The sequence below is a fragment of the Sarcophilus harrisii genome, chromosome 2 (assembly GCF_902635505.1).
Source record: "Sarcophilus harrisii chromosome 2, mSarHar1.11, whole genome shotgun sequence".
Taxonomy (NCBI): Eukaryota; Metazoa; Chordata; class Mammalia; order Dasyuromorphia; family Dasyuridae; genus Sarcophilus; species Sarcophilus harrisii.
The window spans coordinates 101,972,117-101,992,186 of record NC_045427.1 but is presented as its reverse complement, the minus strand read 5'-3'; the positions used below and the strand labels follow the sequence as shown (position 1 = coordinate 101,992,186).

At 34.9% G+C, this 20,070-nt stretch overlaps 1 long non-coding RNA gene across 1 annotated transcript; it reads right to left on the bottom strand.

Annotated features, from left to right (window-relative positions):
- Nucleotides 1–1,991: 1,991 nt before the first annotated feature.
- LOC116421372 lies at nt 1,992–19,836 on the bottom strand. The gene is made up of 3 exons (XR_004231713.1): nt 19,682–19,836; nt 14,047–14,112; nt 1,992–4,391 (listed from the first exon to the last, which is right to left on the bottom strand). It is a non-coding gene; the product is annotated as an uncharacterized LOC116421372 (long non-coding RNA).
- Nucleotides 19,837–20,070: the final 234 nt, after the last annotated feature.

The window sequence follows — 20,070 nt, the reverse complement described above, 5'->3', positions numbered from 1 at the left end:
TATTTTCATTTTAAATTTGTCTGAAATTATTACTACCTATTTTTACAATCTATTAAATTTTACTTGTGATCTTTATTATGTTTCATGCATATCTCTTGTTTCCTATCCCTCTTGTTCTCTACTTTGCTTCTATCTGATACCCAGCCCTCCTCTTACTTAACCTATTCCTCATTCAAGGATCCCTCCCTTATCTCCTCCTCCTTTTTCTGTTACCCTCTTACTTCTTTTTGAATTTAGATGATTTTATATATGCATATGTATGTATGTATGTAAGTATTGTTCCCTCTTTAACCAATTCCCAATAAGAGGGAACTACCAACCTACTCTTCCATCAAAGTCTTCTGTGTTGGTTTTTCCCCTTGTATCTCATTTGTATAAGATAATTACTCCTTTTACCTTTTCCTACACAGTTTTGTTTTTTTAGAATAACATCATACTCACCTCTACCCCAATCTTTCTTTCAAACTACCCAATTATTAATGACAATCTTAGACATACAGTTTATATTTCCATATATATATATGTCAAATTTCCTATTAAGTTCAGGTTTTTTGGCAACAAAATCTTGAAAATCTGGCAATTCATTGAATATCCTTTTTTCCATTGATGATTATGCTTAACTTTGCTGGGTATGATATTTTCAGCTGCAACCCTAGTTATTTTGCTCTGTGATGTGTGTGTGTGTGTGTGTGTGTGTGTGTGTGTGTGTGTGTATAAATATTCTAAGACCTGTGATCTTTGAATGTAGCCACTGTTACATTTCTGTGTGATTCTAATTGTGGCTTGGTTATTATTTTTCCTTTTTCTTAATATTTTTTCTTCAGTTGGGGGTTTTAGAATTTGACTGACAATCATTTTCTTTCAGGATTTCTTTTGTGTGGTATTGGATAGATTTTTTTTTTCTAGTTCTACTTTCCCCTCTTATTTTAACACTTCAGGGCAATTTTCTTTACTTATTTCTTGTATTATTTTAGCAAGATTTTTTTTATTGTAGTGTTCAGGTAGTCCAATTATTCTTGTGTTTTCTCTTCTTTTTTCTTATGATATTTTCACATTCTCTTCTATTTTTTCATTCTTTATATTTTGCTTTATTATTTCTTGGCCTCATAACTTCACTGACAGGGGAGACCCTGCCCAATTCTAATTTCCAAGGAGTCATTTTCCTCCTTAAGATGCTTGATCTCCTCATAAAGGAAGAAAAGGGACCCACATGTGCAAAAATGTTTGTGACAGTTCTTTTTGTAGTGGCAAGAAACTGTTAACTGAATATATGCCCATCAGGTGGAGAATGACTGAATAAGTTATGGTATATGAATGTTATGGAATATTATTGTTCTATAACAAATGATCAGCAGACTAATTTCAGAGAGGCCTGGAGAGACACATGAACTGATGACGAGTGAAATGAGCAGAAACAGAAGATCATTATACACAGCAGCAACAACAAGATTATATCATGGCCCATTCTGATGAATGTGGCTCTTGTCAACGATGAGCTGATTCAGACCCATTTCAATTGTCTTGTGATAAAGAAAGCCATCTGCATCCAAAGAGAGGACAGTGGGAACTGAATATAGACCACGACATAGGATTTTCACTCTTTTTGTGAAAATTTTTTGCTTGTATTTTGTTTTCTCATTTTTTTCCCTTTTTGATCTGATTTTTCTTTTGCAGCATGATATTTGTGGAAATATGTGTAGAGAATTACATGTTTAACATATATTGGATCACTTGACAACTGGGAGAGAGAGTGGGGGGAAGGAAGGGGAAAAATTAGAAGACAGGGTTTTATAGGGGTAATGTCAAACATTATTCATGTATATATTTTGAAAATAAAAGCTATAATTAAAAAAAAGATTTCTTGAAAAAAAAGATTCTGGATCTCCTTTTCCTGTTGATTGACTTTGTTTTCATAATCTTGTTTTTCTTGGATTGTTCCTTATTTTTTTTTCTTCAGTCTTTTTCATTTGATTTTTAAGTTCTTCTATGAATATTTGGGGGCAGGTGACCATTTGAAATTAGTCTTTGGAATAGAAGAGCCTTTTTTGCTTCAGTATCTTTCTCTGAAGACAAATCACTACTCTTCCCATAGTAACTTTCTATGGTTGGATTCTTTCTCCTTTGCCTGCTCTTTTTGTTTGTGTAAAATGTATAGCATTTTGTTTGTATAATTATCTGCAGTCCTGGGAGATGAGAAATGATGCCTCTGGCCTCAGGTTCTCCTTCAGTTCTCACCCTCTAGGCTGGAACCTGAAAACAAGAACTCCACCCATCCCACTATAAGTGCCCACAGGCAGTAACATTCCTATCCCACTTCTATACTCACTTTTTCTCATTCAGGGCCACATATGTGGCAGCACATCTGGTCCTGGCATCCCTCATCAGCAAAGGTTCCCTCAGTCTTCCCTCATTCAGATGCCCAACTGTGCAAACAGCCTGGGAGATGAAAATTCCTGTGGCTGGAGCTAAAACTACCCTCCAACCCAGCCAGCTCCAGAGCTTACGCTTGCTGTTTAAGCAGAGCTAGCCTGAAAATGTATATATTCTACAGGGGCCAAATTTCTGTTCCAGTATCTTTCTTTGGATCTTCTGTGGTTGTACCTAGAGAACCACTTTTCTATCCTAACTCTTGTTTTTACTGCTCTATGTTTGCCTTGATGTGGTATTTGTATTGTTTGTGGGGAAAATCTGGTGAGCTTGGAATTTTTTGACCTACTCTGCCATCTTCTCAGAATTCTCTCTATTTGTGGTTTTCTAAGTAATTCTTTGTATTTTATTTTATACATTAAAAAAGAAGTATTTTATGAATGACTCTGGGCTTCATCAGACTGCCAAAGGGGTCTATGACACACATAAACATATATTTAATGTGACCAACTTATTAGATAGAATTCTGTGGATGATTTAGGGAAGGAAGGGAATAAGAGGCCAGGGGGAGAAGGCAATTGACACCAGTGAAAACAGATCCATTTTGTTAAGAACTTCCCAATCATGGTCATCATTCTCCTCAAAGTCAAGGGCTAATTGTGTTATATTAAACCATAGGCTTTTATTACTTCCTGGCCATAGACCTAATTTATTTGCCTTCAGATCTCATGTTTTCTGAGGGAAACACAAATATTCAAACTAATACAACAAACTATATTCTTATATCCAACAGACATTTAATTGCTTTTATTATGCACATGGTTCAGCTACCAGGCACCTGTTCATCATTATCATGGCATCCTCTTATCCAATCTTTGCCAGCCATACTTTGTGATAAAAAGGACTAGTAGAATCTTTACCCTTAGGCAGTTGTCTAGTGCTCTACTGAGATATTTCTAGCCTAGAAATGGAGTTTGTTTTTGTTTTCAATAAGACTTTCTTTCAATAATACTATAGCTTCTAAAGGCAATTTTTACTTACAATTTTCTTTCCCTCTTATTTATTTTTTTTCTTAAGCTCATATATATTAAAAGGCAGCATGGCCCAGGAATTAGAGGGTTGGCCTTGTATTCCTAACATAGCGACCAAGGATAAGTGACTCAGTTTCTCAGTGCTTTTACATTATTTTATATTATAGAAGAACTGCTGATCAGCATCAGTGAAAGTATCTTATAGCAGGAGTTCTACATTTCTTTAGTCATAGGGATGGTACAGATATAGAGTGGTAGACAGATAACAAAGAGAGGATCCAGGGGAACAATGTACAGCACTATGGTGAGTCGTAGAGAGTATAGAGTTTTATAATTTACACATTTATATCACTGTTTAGAAAATGTATTTGCACATTGAAGTCTAAGGATGGTTTCCCTTACAGAAGTCCTGTGAAATAGGTAGTACAGGCGTTGCTACAGCAATTTTACAAAAGAAGAAATTTTGGTCCAGAGAAATAAGTTATCTTGTTCAAGGAAAAACAGCTCCTCTGGTGGAAGGGGTTGTCTAGTTCTTTTTCAGGACTGCTTATTTATCTTCAATGTGTACCTTGCTACCCAGTTCTCAGCTCTGACTTCATGTCCTGTAGCCACACCCCAGTAAAACCATTTTTTCAGAGAGGTTAAACCAGATTGGAGTAACCAATAAGGTCTCAAACCAATTGTTGAGTTAGGGGGATATCTATCTCAAACATGTGAAGATGTCTCTCAATGGAATAGGTAGATGAGAATAATTTGTTCCACTGGTTAATGAAGGCACTTGAAGTAGGTGATATATAGCTCTTAAAACTTGGTCAGACACTGAAGATGTCAAGAATGTTTATTACATCCAGGTTATCACCATTCTTCTCAACTTTGCTCTTGCCATTGAAGTTGATGATACCGGAAGACAGAGTGAAGTTGACAACTTTGTGTAACTCTGTCTTGCTTAAATCCAATTCACACATAAGCCAACATGTCATCCCATGGGATTCACTTTGAAAACAAAAGATGAACAACAACAGTTAATCAATGACAAATTCAGATTTTCAGACTTCAGAGCCAATGCCTTTCCCACTATACCATGGTACTTGTTTTCTTGAAAATCATAACCAAAATTCCTTGATAAATAATAAACAGTGGTATAGCATAAAATACCTTGTTGAAAGGATAGATCCAAAGCTGATTTGGAAGAAAATCTCTCATAGAATGATCTCAGCATTTGTCGTTGGCCCTTTGCTCTTCAACAATTTTAGTAGTGCCTTGGATAAAGGCACAAATGTCACACTTATCACTTTTACAGATGGCACAATGCGGGGAGGGATAGGGCACATGCTGGATTAAGAGTCAGATCCCATCCATAGCTTGTTAGGATTGAATAATGTGATAAAGCAAATAAGTTGAAATCTAAGGACATAATGGGAAGAGGAATCTGCCTTGGGTGGAGTGTGGCTAGGCAACGATTTAAGTGAAAATGGTCTTGGAGTTTTAGTAGATTGCAAGCTCTTTATCAGTCAAAGAGTGATATTGTAGCCAAAGAAGGCAATCTGTCTTGAGAGTTAACATGTACAAAAAGGAAGGTAAACTCTGTTCAGGAATATTGTGTTCCATTCCAGTCATCCATTTTTTACAAAGCTCATTGATAAGTGAAAGAATGTTCAAAAAGAGATTAAAAAGGATAGTAATCATTTATAAGAACTATGGGGGTTAAAGCTATAGAAGAGCATCTGACACAGACAATATCTGTTTACAAGCATTTGGAAGGCTACTGTATGGAAACTCATTAACTGCCCCATATGTAGCCCCATAGTGCAATCATACAGTTGTCAATCAACAATCACTTATAAAGCATTAAATATTGTCATACTTAGGGATAAAAGAAAGGTGAAAAAAGCATGGTCCCTGTCTAAGAATTTTACATTCTAATGAGAGAATCAATAAGCAAATGTCTATATACATAACCAATACATACCATGTAAATGGAAAATAATCTCAGAGGGAAGGCATTGGCAATGGGGCAAAGAAGAAGACTTCCTATACATGAGGAAGATTATATATTTTGTATGTGGGAGATAAGTATATTTCAGTTTAGTCTAAGTGTAACTCTAATGCTCTGGCTCCTTATTGCCTGAGGACCAGATCTAGTGAGTATTTTCACCTATAACCCAAGTCATTCTAGACAGTTGGAAGGTCTCTCATTTCTATCCTTGGCTCAAGTCCTCATTATATTCTCTGAATTTTTAGTGTCCCAGCAACTAAGAGCCATTTAAATACTTAAGAGTTATCAGCTTTTACAAAGGAATATTTACTCCAAAGGTATAGCAGCAATAAACATATAGACATATTCCTGTAACACTTCATGGGCATAATCCCTTCTAGAACACTCCAATCTCTGGGAAGAAAAGAGAGACACAAGCTACACAACTAATGGAAAAAAATATGCTTTTAGCCATTAGTAAGCCAAGGCAGAATGTCCATATCTATGTCACTCTTTCTGTCTTCCAGAAGCAGGTCCTAGAGTCTACCATGTGAATTCCTCCATCTTGGACAATCTGGGTATGGGTCAAACCCCTATTAGTTACATGAGGGAAAATATTTTTAAAGTTATCAGCATCTAAAAGTAATTGGGATGTTAAGGGTTTTCCTTTACTGGAGATCTTCTAGTTATGGCTTGATGAATGATTCTTGAGAATATTCTGTTGGGAATCCTGTTCAGTTGGGGGACAAGATGACCTTTGAAGTTCATTCCCACTCTGAAATTTGGAGCGCTTTTGAAAAAACACATTTTTAAAAATCCATATTTAATGAATAATGTAAACAATATAGTGAAAAGAACATTGGAATTGGTATAAAAAGATCTAAATTTGAATTTCCATTTTGCTACTCAATAGTTGAATGATGTCTTAGTAGTCATGTAACTTTTTGGATTTTAGTTTTCTTTATCTATTTAATGAAGAGATTATTCTATCTGATTTCTAAAGTATATTTGAGGCTCAATCCATGATGTATGCCTTACCTCATACCACCTTACTTCAGTCAGGAGATAGGAAAAGCATTATGATCTGGGAAATAGGTTACCCTGTGAATGTTATTTTTTGACACATAGAGCTTTGTAACAACGAGTGAGTAACTTATCTATGGTCAGTAAGTGGAAAGTGAGATACATTTCTATCATGCTTCAACAAAGTGATGATGGGAAAGTATACATAACATATTTATGTTTTCTGAAAGAAACACCATGCATGGCCTGCCATTGGATAGAGTTGGTAAATCAGGAGCAATCATACTGGAACCCATTAAATATTTTTTTGTTGCTTTTCCTGTTCAGTCATGCACGATCCCCATGGATCAGATCACACCAGGTCCTTCTATCCCCCTTCTATCCTGAAGTCTGTTCAAGCTTATGCTCTACATGGCACCAAATCAATTGATTAATTCAACAAACCCTGCACTCTATCAATGATTTGTCATTGTAGATGTATAAACATATACAAATGATTTTCCACTTTATTGGCTACTTTGTGATTGCCATCAAATTGGTGGTAACTTTTATACAATTAAACTGGAAACCTCCATGTAACAGGTACTCTTCTCACTTTTTATTTCCTAGATACTAGAAAACTGCAGATCACTAATTGATAGATATCTATGACTTTTATGCCAATAAAAGAAGCATTATTCCAAACCATATGTCAGTGTAATCTATGAGTAATCATTTAACTTAAGTACATAGAAGGGGTGTAGACTGGAACAAAAATTTGCTTTAGAGGGATTATGTGCATGTATGTATATCTCTAAGAAACATGACACAAACACACATACATACACTGAGGATTAAGTGACTTGTCCAGGGCCATACAAGATAGTAAGTGTCTGAGGCTAGATTTGAATTCAAGAAAATGAGTCTTCTTGAATCCAGGTCTAGCACTCTAAGCACTAAAAAGTTGTATTCAAGTTTTTGAAAGGCTCTCACAATAGAAGAGAGATTACATTTATCTTGCTTGGGGCTAGCAAGTAGAACTAAAGGCAATGCATTAAAAGTGTTCAGGTAAAATTAGGTTTGATGAGAGGCAAAATCTTCACAGCTAGAGAAATGTCAAAGTAGAATGGTATATCTCAAGTAGTATGTTCCACCTAACTAGATGCTAGATCATCACTTACCAGATATATTATAGGAGGGATATCTTTTAGATGAACACTGTGGTAACTTCCATTGTCAAAATTCTATGATTCTGTGAATTCAATGAACTTATCATCTCTTTTTATCCAAGTATAAATATCATAGTTTGTAAGTCACAAAAAATTAATGTTCACTGACCAAATAGTATTTATTCAGTCTCTGCATGCACCTAGTACCCTCTACATATGAACCACATGTGTGTATATATGTATATACATATACATGATATGTACATATCAAACCATAGTTATTTAGAGATATTATAAAAACACATTTTGATCAATCTAAGTATTTGTTTCAGGCTCAGGAAAGTCCAAATGTAAGCAGAACTTCCACTGTGGATATGTGTTGTGTAGGAGTCTAACACTGTTCCCACCAATTCTCAAACACTATAAAATGACCTAGTGGTCAGAAGGTCCCAGAATCAATTTTTTCATACAATGGTGCAGATTAAGGATAGAGTTCTACTCTTAATTCTGAAATTCCCACTGTTGATTTAAACCAGACCCTTAGTATTATTTTAACATAGGTTTTGGATTTAATTATCTTAAATGTCTATGAGAATGCATACAATTCCCAAACTGTTTATCTCTTTTTATGGTAAAATCTCTTCTCCTATCCCTAGAAATCTGTTTTAATTATTTAATCAGTTTGGCTGAAACTCACAAAGCATTAAATTGTTAGTTGTTACTTAACATTCCTTATAAATTGCATTTATTAATTTCTGGATAGAGACTTGTCCATGGCTACAGTAATTTAAATTAGTACCACATGGTTACAGACTGCTGCTGAATGATGATTAAATCTTTGGGGCAAATTCAGTTCTTTAAGATATTTAAATGACACTAGAGATAAGCTAACCAAATTTTGGTCCAAGAAGTTACAATTTATCAAAAATGTAATAAACCATGGCCAGAATATTCATTGTAAGCAGCACATAATGTGGTCCATGAAATGACATTTTAGCATCTCTTTTACTGTGGTCACAGTCAAGTTTGCTGACAGTGCAGACCCAGTAATGCTCCATTGATATTGAACAGTTTCTATCTGTAAGGTACTTTGCAATATTGTGTATTTTTATATACTCAAGCATCTCTAACACCAAATCCGTCATTATGTTATTTGACTTGGTGACATTTTTTCTCTTGTGCTCTAATTTTTCTGGTACAATCAACATAGTTCCATATTCTAAGATATTTTAACAATAAGAGGAGCTGTGGTCACAGAGGGGTACTATATCAACACAGAATTTTCAGTTGATGGAAATGAATATCATCTGACATTATTCCATTATTTCATACAGAAGAAGTACTTGTGTGATCAAGAATGTCTGAGTGACTCATTTTTAAAGTCAGAGACAGAGCGAGAATCCATATGTTCTGATTCTTAGTATGTTGCTGTTTCCATTGTTTCTGGTGATATCATTAATCCAGTAACATCATTATGTTGAATGACTAGGGTCATGTAATAGATAGAGTGCTAGGTCTGGAGTTAGGAAGACTCATCTTTCTGAGTTCAAATCACTCCTCAAACATATACTAGCTCTGTGATCCTGGAAAAGTCATTTAATTCTGCTTCCACTTCTTCATCTGTAAAATGAGCTGAAGATGGAAATGGCAAACTACTCTACTATCTTTGCCAAGAAAATACCAGAAAGGGAGCATAAAGACCTGAACAAAAATGACAACATCAATATGGGAGAGGCTACATAGTACATAGTTGATGGAGGGCTGGTATAAGAGTCAAAAAGAACTAGGTCGCAAGTCTTGCCTCTGAAATTTACCACTGTAGCTATGTGGCCATGGAGAACCACTTAATGTTCCAAGTGGTCCACTTATCCCTCTAAACCAGGGTTTCTTAATCTGAGGGTTCATGAACTTTAAAAAAGTTCATAAATATTTTGATAACTATTTATATATAATCAGTTTGTTTTGTAATCCTATGTATCTTATTTAATTTTTAATTTATTTATTTTTGTTATTTATTATATTATAATATTTATTTAAATATTATTCTAAAAAGGGGTCCATAGGTTTTCCTGGACTTCTAAAATTCAGTGGCATGAACAAAAGTTAAGAACCCTTTCTCTATACTGATCCATTTCAAAGAGTTACTGATTTATCAAAGGATCACAGACTTAGAGGTCTAGAATTATAAGAATTCAACCCCCCAATTTTACAGATGAGGAAATTGAGACCCAGGAAGGTCAGTTAACTCACCCAACATCACCCAGGTAATAGTGTCAAAAGCAGCCTATGAACCCAACTCAGTGACTCTGGGATGTCTTTCTTTGGTACCATGCTTCCTCCCTTTACATTGGTAGGGATAATGTCTGTCCCATAAGTTCTTTACACTGATTTCCTATATTAATGAAATCATAGAACAAAAACAAAAAAGAAAAGAAAAAGAACAACCAAATGAAGAACAATCTTCAAATCTAGAAACTCTGCTTTGAAACCTAGTGTTTCTCACTTAATTCTTTACAATTTAAACTCCAGACAGTTGTGTATATACTCAAGATAGAGAAGACAGCATAAGCACCTCCTATTGGAAACCCTAGCCAAAATGCTTGGGTAAAATAACAAAATCAGTGTATAAAATAATAGATTCATCTTCCTGCAGCTAAAGATAAATATTAAATAATCCAAGCGGCTGCCTGCTGAAAATTAATTTCTGTAAGGCAAATAGTGTAGTATGTACAGTATGTGTATTTCAATTCCTGTTTGGCAATGTGCCTATTTTAAGCATATAGTACAGACCTTTGAAGTACTTGGGCTGCTCTGATAACACACACATACTTTTAAAAAAATTGCTTCCTTGCTGCTCCCTAGCAGCAGTGTCTTCTAAAAAGTCTGTTTGGGATTGTCAGGATCCAAACTAATACCAGGTATTCAGCCTAAAAACACAACATTTTTTTAATGCATTAATGATACATTGCACCCCTTCTAAATTGAATTGTTCCCAAAGACGGGAATGACATTAACTTATTAGAGTTGTCTCAAAGTGCCGAACCCACTGCAATTTGGGCTCCCCAAATTACAGTCAGGTGCATTTGCCTGCGTGGAGCAGGTTGAATCAGGATACACAGTAAGAATAATACTCTAGATAGAGCCCTCTAATGATTAATTTACACTAGAAAGAAAGGGAAAAAGGGCAAATAATACATTGTATTCTAAATCATGAAACTATTATAGTTATTCTGTCTGCCTGTTCTTAGACAATCTAGGAGACAATCTTTTGCTTTTTTTTTTTTTTTTTTTTTTTTTTTGGTTGTTGCTTTAAACTGCTTTACATAAAAACCTAGCTACCCTATGCAGTGTCTCTAGGAAACCCCATACATTCAACACACTCCATTGTAGGACAAACAAGAGAGTTTTAAATTATAATAAAACAAAAATAACCAAGAATAATTTCATAGTTTTTTTTTTCTTTTAATTTATAGGAATATTTTTATGTGTTTGTAAGGTCCTTCCAGAGAATTTATCACTTAAATTAGTTGCTCTGTAAGCTTCTTGAGGACAGAGATTTTTTTTTTAGTAGATTGCCTAGCACATGGTAAGTGTTTAGTTAACGCTCAATATTTTTACTTTCTTCCATGCTTTCTTCCTTCCTTTCTTCCTTCTTTTCTTCCTTCCTTTCTTCCTCCCTCCCTTCTTTTTTTTCTTCCTTCTTTTCTTCTTCCTATCAAGTTTTCTATCTCTTTCTATCAAGTTTTATTTTCTATTTATACCTCTATTTATATGCTCAGCAATTACCATAGTGTCTTCACAAATAACATGGTGTGTGAATTGAATTTAACTGGGACATATAATAAGGTGAAGGGGGAGAAGGCAAAACAGAGAGGCAAAAAGTGATAAGAATGGCGTTGTATAAAATGAACTTCATTGTTCATTTTTAATCCTCCCTCCTTCACTTCCAGGTTCCTTTCACAATAAACCATCTCCACATTCTGAGCCTTCCTCTGGAGTCAATGATATTGTTTCTCCTCTTCAACAACTTACAGAAGGCTCTTCATGTCTTCATGTACTGACCAAATTCAAACTTGCGTCACAGCATTCTGTGTTGTTCTGAATACCTCCTGGAATGTCATCTGGTCTTCATTCTCCATTGTAAACCAATCTGAGCTGTTGGACATTTGCCCTTGAGGTGGCTGTACTTCAGTACTGGGCAACGTGACTTGGGGGAATATATTTAACAGTTGAGGCCATATGTTCCTATCATCTGCATATCATGGAGCCAAATAGAACTTCTCAAGTTAAGAACACACTGAATGGCAACAGCTACCTTCATGAAGCCCAGGAGAAGCATAAGAATTTAGCATGTTCACATAATTAGAGAGGAGGCCTTTTCAATTATGACGATAAGTATTAGAATGTTTATGCAGCATTTTAAGGTTTTCAAAGTGCTTTACATATATTACTTCATTTGCTCCTCACAACAATTCTGTAAAGAAGGTACTCTTATTAACCCTATTTTCCAAATAAAGAAACTAATTGGAAAAAGTCAAATGGGTCACAGCCAGCATGTGTCTTAGCAGGTTTGGACTCAGATTTTCCTGATTCCAAAAACAGTGTTCTATCCACTGAACTGTCCTAGGTGCCTAAAATAATAACTTCTAGTATAATAATGTTATTAACAACAATAATTTAAGTATACCTGTGATTTCATACTTTAAGAATCTTCCAATGAAAAATTGCCATTATTAAAGCAGACTAGTAAATATCAGGCAACTTTGAGTCTCAGAAAATTGTTTGAGAGTACTGAGTGGTTTAGTAACTTATCTAGGGTCTTATAAATAGTTATGTGTCAAAGGTGACAGGCCTGTTTTTCTGATGTCTAGGCCATCTTTTTATCCATCACTCCATGCTGCTTCTCAAAATCGTAATCATGATGTTGATAATGAACTTAACTGTACTAGAACCAGAGTGTTTTCACAAATAAGATTATCAGCTATATTCTCCTATTGACCAATCAAAAAATTTAGGAAAGATTTTTAATAGGTGCTGTCATACTAAATACTCATAATCTCTAAACTATGCTGAGTGAAAAGCTCTTAAAACATTAGGAATCTTGTAAAGAAAACCATGTGAGAACAGAAAGAAGTATATCTCCTCTCTGTCATTTTATCGGCTTGTAGAGTTGTCCTAAAGATACTACAGAAGATAAGCTTGCATCCCAATACTTCAATTCAATTACAATCAATCATTTTAGCCACTTGTATGAGAGCTCACCAAACATTAAATGAAACAACAACAGTAGAAAAACTATTTGTCTCGTGATTATTTCTATCTGATCCTAATGATCATAAAGATGAAGAGGGTAAGGCAATCATAACAACTGATATTTTTTTTTAATTTTTTTATTATAGCTTTTTGTTTACAAAATATATGCATGGGTAATTTTTCAGCATTGACAATTGCAAAACCTTTTGTTCCAACTTTTCCCCTCCTTCTCTCCACCCCTTCCCCCGGATGGCAGGTTGACTAATACATGTTAAATATGGTAAAGTATAAATTAAATACAACATATGTATATATGTCCAAACAGTCATTTTGCTGTACAAAAAGAATCGAACTTTGAAATAATGTACGATTAGCCTGTGAAGGAAATCAAAAATGCAGGCGGACAAAAATAGAGGGATTGGGAATTGTAGGTAGTGGTTCATAGTCATCTCGCAGAGTTCTTTCGCTGGGTGTAGCTGGTTCAATTCATTACTGCTGTATTGGAACTGATTTGGTTCATCTCATTGCTGAAGGTTGCCACATCCATCAGAATTGATCATCATATAGTACTGAACAACTGACAATTTTATATAACACTTTCAAGTTTGTAAAAGGTTTCACTTTCATTTGAGCCTCAAAACAACTCTTTGAAGTTGGTGTTATGGGTATCATTAAATTCTTTTTATAGGTGAAGGTCTAAAAGGTTACATGATTTGGACATGTCTATTTTCAAATAAGAGTCTAAAAATGCAATTTGAATCCAGATTTTCCAGATGTTCAATAATGTCCTAATGGCCCTTCATGACTAAGACTAATATTAAAATCCAAAGAAGAAACAAAAGAATTGGAAAGTGGATAAGTATCTTGCTTCTTAGGATGATTTAGTCTATACATTAATTAAGGGAAATTAGTGTCACTCTCTATCAGTCAGCCTTATAGATGAGCAGAGTAGATGGCATGGAAGGTATGACTTAAGTAATAGGGATACTCAGAGAGAAAGTGAAATCAATTTAGCATCAGGAAGCTAGGGTTAATGTCAGCTATAACTTAGCTTTTTAACATCAGGGGCTTTTCAACTGTGAGTCTCAGTTTCTTCACCTGAAAAGTGAGAATAAGCAAATATGTGTCCTATCTCAGAGAGGGTTGGTATAAGAAAAGAATTTCATTTTCAAGAAGTATCATATAATTGTAAGTGATTATTCTTCTCAATATTACAATTTCAATGACATTCAGAAGATTTCCTCCCTACCTCTGTATCTGTATCCCTTCCACTGATGGTTTCACATCCGTCTTTGCAGAAATTCAGCCTTTCATTCTATAATTAGAAAAAAAAAAAAGATTTAAAATATCCATAATCCTGGAAGAGGACTTAAATTCCCATTCAATTTGTTGTTGTTATGGAGCCATTTTTCAGTCATGTCTGACTCTTTGTGACTCCATTTCAGGTTTTCTTGGCAAAGATATTGGAGTAGTTTACCATTTTCTTCTCCAGTTCACTTTACAGACAAGGAAACAGGCAAATAGAGTTAAGTTATTTACCCAGAGTCACACAGCTAGTAAATGGATGAGTGTTCCTGATTCCAGTGCCTGAATTTTATCTACTGTACCACCTAATTGCCTTCCTTATCTCAAATCCTTTCTGGAAGGCAGATTTCTATGAGATGGAAGTCAGGTTTTTGAATAGATATGAAGAACATTGGGCACCTGAAATGTTGATATTTGGGAACAATCTTCAGGACTTGTAAGGAACAAATGAAAATAGAAAGGAAAAACTGGGAGCAACAAAGATAAATTGTCCCATTTCATATGTTTTCTAAAGGCAATCTCTGCTACTTTTGATTTCATTTTATTTGCTTATGTATATATACACACACACACACTTCCAAGAGCACTTATGAAACAGGGAATCATTTAGAATTTGGAGTCTAGAGTCATAGGGTCATATGACTTAAAGATGGAAAAGATGGAAAAGTGGTTCATTTTACAGATAAGAAAGCTGAGGCCGAGAAGTTAAATGACTCACTTACTTTGGGTTCTTTGGCTCCAAAGTCAGAACCCCTTTTTCCACCTTACTATATGGTCCAAGCCAGCAGCATGACCCAAGTTCAAATCTGATCTTATATGCTTACTAGCTGTGTGATTCTGAGCAAGGCACTTAGTTTCTGTTTGCCTCAGTTTCCTCACTATACAATGGGAATAATAGCAGCACACCTATTTAGCAGAGATACTGTGAGAATCTAAAAGAGATGATATCTGGAAAGTAGTTAGTATATAAATGCTTATTGCCTTCCTCCTTCCCCTGCCTGAGTGCCTTCACTATTCTTTGTGACTCTATAACACATGGGAGTTCTTTCCCTACCATCTATCCTTTGCCATCAAGTAGTAGGAAATAAATATGTGATAATATAATATATAAAAGGAAAATATGAAACATATTAGAAAATGAATACAATTTCACTGGAGCTACTAGGGTAAAGATTTTGCCATTTGGGATACTGAGTAAATAAACTGTTTCCAAATGAGTCAAGAAAGATTTGTGGAAATGCTCTCTGGACCTGAAACCAGCTTCACTTCCCCCCCCCTCTAAGACACAATTCCTTCAAAGTAAAGAGAAAAACGTCTCTATAGAGAATTATGTCCCTCTCATGCTCTGTGAACAATCTGTCTCTGGACTCACCTGGCATTATACAGTTAGTACAAAGGGCTCCTTTGTGGCTAGGCCTGTACACTTGGATTACTCTTAAAGATACTCTGAGACAGGTTACCTGTCAGGAGTGAAAAACTCATTCCAACATGAATAACATCACCAAGGTTAATGGGTTTATTTTTCAGTAGTATTTGGGGGGAATTCAAGAGCCCAGCTGTATGTTGGCAGGTAAGCTTGCCAATCACAATATATGCTTGGTGCAAAGAGAAGTGGCGAATTTTTTTCACCTTATTCTCCATTGAGGAAGTCTATCCCTTTATGTTGTTTTTGGCTCAGTTGACGTCATCCAGATGTTTAGTCTACACAATGCCAAACATCTGGATCTTTAGCATCACAAAGGAAGTATCTGAGGATTAACTGGATTTTTCACTTTTCATTGGAATCTTTTGCCTATTTTTGGATACAGGTTTCATTTCCCTCCCTACATTTGCTTCTGTGTGAAGACCACAGAATTGTTCTCTCATTCCACCTGTGACAATTCTGACAATCCCTTCCTCCCTAGGGGGAAAAAAAAAGTCAAGATTTGATGTGGGGAAAAGTATAAAGGAAAAGCAATCTGCAGTAATCATGTGTTCAGTCAGAACTCTGGTCATTGCAGGGTCGGGTTGCACACCTCCTCATTCGGCTGTGCTGTGTGTTTTTACTATTTTAAATTTAATACTTTTTTCTAATATATTACACGTTACCTCCCATGTATTTAAACTGTACTTAAAAGCATGCTAAGAACTGGTAATTCTTTAATGGTTGTTCACTTACAAGTGATTGTGGGTCATTACACAATCATTTAAAGGGCATTAATGAGAAGCATTTAATGGTTTTAGTAGAATATCATTGTAAGGGACAGGGGAAAAGTTACTGGCTGTAAATTTTTATGACCATTTCTTACAAAACGTATTACTTTAAAGATTTATGTATGTAACAATGAGTACAATAAAAGCCATGCTAAAAATAATTTGAAATCAAAGTAATGCATAGAGATAAGTCCCTGCTTTGCTGCTGTTGTGTACCCTACTGCTAAGGAAGGCTTTCTCTTGCTCTCTTTCATTCTATGTCTGCCATACACACCCTCTTCATTATTGCCTCTCAGAATCCTTTTTTCCCTTCAAGGCTCAACTTAGATGTCACCTTCTCTGTGAAACCTTCCTTAGTATCCCCCAGTTGTCAATATTAATGCCTCTCTTCTACTTTAAATTACCTTTCATCATGCTTATATATGTATACCCTATATTTTCTACATACCACTTCTCCACAGCAATGAAAGTTCCTCCAGATCAGGAAGTATATCTTATTTCATCTTTGCATCAATAACACTTAGCTACTTGCCATCACATAGTAGGCATTTAATTAATTTAATTTGTTGAATTGAATTTGAAAACTATTGCAGAGTAACCAAAGGTAAAATGTGATAGAATTAAGCCTCTGAACAGTGTGTTTAGCAACCCAGCACTTAGTACAATGCTTGGAATATAGTAGGTGTTTAATAAATGTTTATTATCATGTATTACATCAGGAGTCAATATGACAACTGAGCCTATAGTTTAGAAATGTGTACTCTCATAGAGTCTGGTGCTGAAATCAGTAATTTGACATGTTTTTCCATACTAAGCTTTGTCCCCTATTAAATATACTCTTAATAAGTAAGTCCACCAGGAATACAAAGATGAAAATCACAAGATCAGTGTCATCTTATCCACCTTCTCATTTAACAGATGAGGAAACTGAGGGCCAGAAAAATAAAGTACTTTATCCTAAGTCACACAAGTAGGAAATGATAGAGTGGAAACATAAATTCAGACCATCTGACTAATAATCTGACGCTTTCCATCATGCCACTTTGTATGCCCTTGATCTCAAACAAGAAAGGGCAAACCATATGACCAAATAAGGGTCATACAAGATAAGACATGATAGGAGATGAGGGTCAGTCCCTACAAAATGACATGGTAAGTTACAGAAAGAAGGGATCATTTTCACTTTACACAGCAAGGAAAACTTCACGGAGGAGGTAGTATCTGATATGGATCTTGAAGAAGTACAGTTATTAGAACTGGAGAAGTCCATTCTAGGACTGAAAGATCTATATAGAGGGAACAGGATACTTTTGGGGTGTCATTTTATGAGAACTCTTTCTTTGCTTCTTAGAGTTTTCTCTTTCCTTCTCAAATTATAATGTGTATATTGTATAATGTATGTCTGTATAATTAATACAGTTATTATAAATATATACATATTGTATATATATACATGTTGTATATATATGTATATATGTATATATACATATATATCTATGTAATACATAGTTACCTCTGAACAAGTTGTATCTTTCCAGTAGAGTATAAGTTTCTTGAGGCAAAATGCTTTTCATTTTGTCTTTATAATTCCATTGCCTAGCACACCATAGTGCACATAAACACAGGTAGGTATTGGATTACAATGACTTATATTAAAACTGGTAATTCAGTTTTTCTAGAAGGAATTGTGTTTGAAGAAGAGAGTGAAATAGATCTAAATAGGTAGGCATATGCCAACAAATCACCACTGCAGCAACAAAAAAAAAACAAACAGAAATTGAAAATACAATCTTTTCCAGACTGATAGCCTACAATATAAAATTGAGTACTAGAAAGAAAATGCATATGGTTCTAGAAATCTAGACAGGCAAATCTTTCTGAGATAAGATTAAAAAGCCCTCCTCTTACTTAGAAAAGGCCCATAATGCCATACTTCTAGAAGAGAAAATGGGCTCTGGAGTAACCTTATTAAAGTGCTTTAATAACACAACAGTCATCATATTATGCCTGGTTTTGTCCAGTTGTGATTCTCTCAGAATACATAATGAACAAGACAATGCCCCCTTTCCAGTATTCCTTGCATAAGTGGGAGAATATTTCTAATTAAAAAGGCAGAGTTAGCACAGCCCATGAATTGAACTGAACCATATCTCTAGAAATGCTGAGATTTTTACTGTTTGCATTAAGTAATGCTTATATTTCTCTCTGAATCTGGCCCAATACCCATTACTAATAAGATGAAGATTTAAGATAACTTGGTCAAAATATGGTGAATTACAACTTTTAATTAAAATGTAGAAAATAGTTGCTTTAAAATAAACATGATAATACTTTCATGATCATTAATTTTTTATGGCGAGAACAACAAAAACAACCTGAATATTTTAGAGTTTGACATTATAAAACCAGCAAAGGGGATTTTTCAGAAAGTTATAGATACAACAAAGACAAGGGCTTGTGTAGTCATCTACAGCTCTATTCCCATTAGACAATCCAGCAGACTGCTCTGTATGCAACTGGATTCACAGTCATATCTTTCTATTATGATAGTCAAATTAGTCTAGCCATGATGGGGATAGGGACAATGAGAAGTTAAAATGAGCTCACACCATATTCTTTATGCAATAGACACTAGACAAATGTTTGCTCATGATGGGAAGGGTCCTTCAAATTAATGTCCTTGACATAAGCGACTGTGACAATTATCCTTCATATACCTATCAGTATATAGATTGTTACCTTAGATCAGGACTATAAATTTCTTGGGAACAGAGACTGTTTCTTCTCTGTCTCCAAATCCTTAATACCTAGAACAGAGCTTTGCATGTATTAGTTTCAGGGATGTGCAACTGGAAAACTGCTATGTCCATAGTAGTTAACTCTTTGTTATATAAATAAATATTATTCAGATTGACCCTTATTTGGGAATGTTAAAGAAAAATCCTAAAGGACACGAGTAGAAATAAGTCATGTTCTAATTTAGCTTTTTTTTCCCACTTTATCTTTATGGAGTTAGTTTGAATATTTTCCTAAATTGATTCTGCTCTTTGGCTGATTTTTAACTATCTGGTTTGGTTAGATGAATTAAGCAAAATATGTTATAAATAAAGCCAAGATCATACAATCATTCTCCATATGAATCAATTAAATTTGAGGAGAAAATAACTATTTTATGGTTATAATATAGCCTTTAGCTCAATGCCAAGGTGCTCTCAAATGAGTGCTATTGGAACCATAATATGGCTTTGGAAAGAGAGCTTCAGTGGTTTGGTAGAAACTATAAAAACAATGGAAATTGAATGTCTTATTGGTGGGTCAGAAATGCCATCTTTTTTATACAAAGCCATGTTTCTGTATTCCCTATTTTTAAATTATATACTTCTTACCTGATATTCAACTGCACATTCCAAATCTCCCCTTAATCAATGAGATTCTGTCTTCCTGGGACTGTTCAATTGTTTTCTTTCTTTAAGAGCAATTCCATATTCTGTGGAAATAAACAGACAAAGAACAATATAGCATGTTGGAAAAGCCTGTGATCTGTCCCTTTGGGCAGACATTATTCCTTCTTCATAGATTCGGGATTTTAGCTGGTAAGAGAAATAGCAGCAGGGAGTCCCAACATCATTCTCAAAGTCCTAACCATGCTTCCTGATGTATCATAATGATTTCAAAACAAACCAAGAAATGTTTATGGATTATAGCCAAAGGTCTATAAAATTGTATATGCCTTTTGACCTACATATATCCCAAAAAGATCAAATAAAAGGGAAAA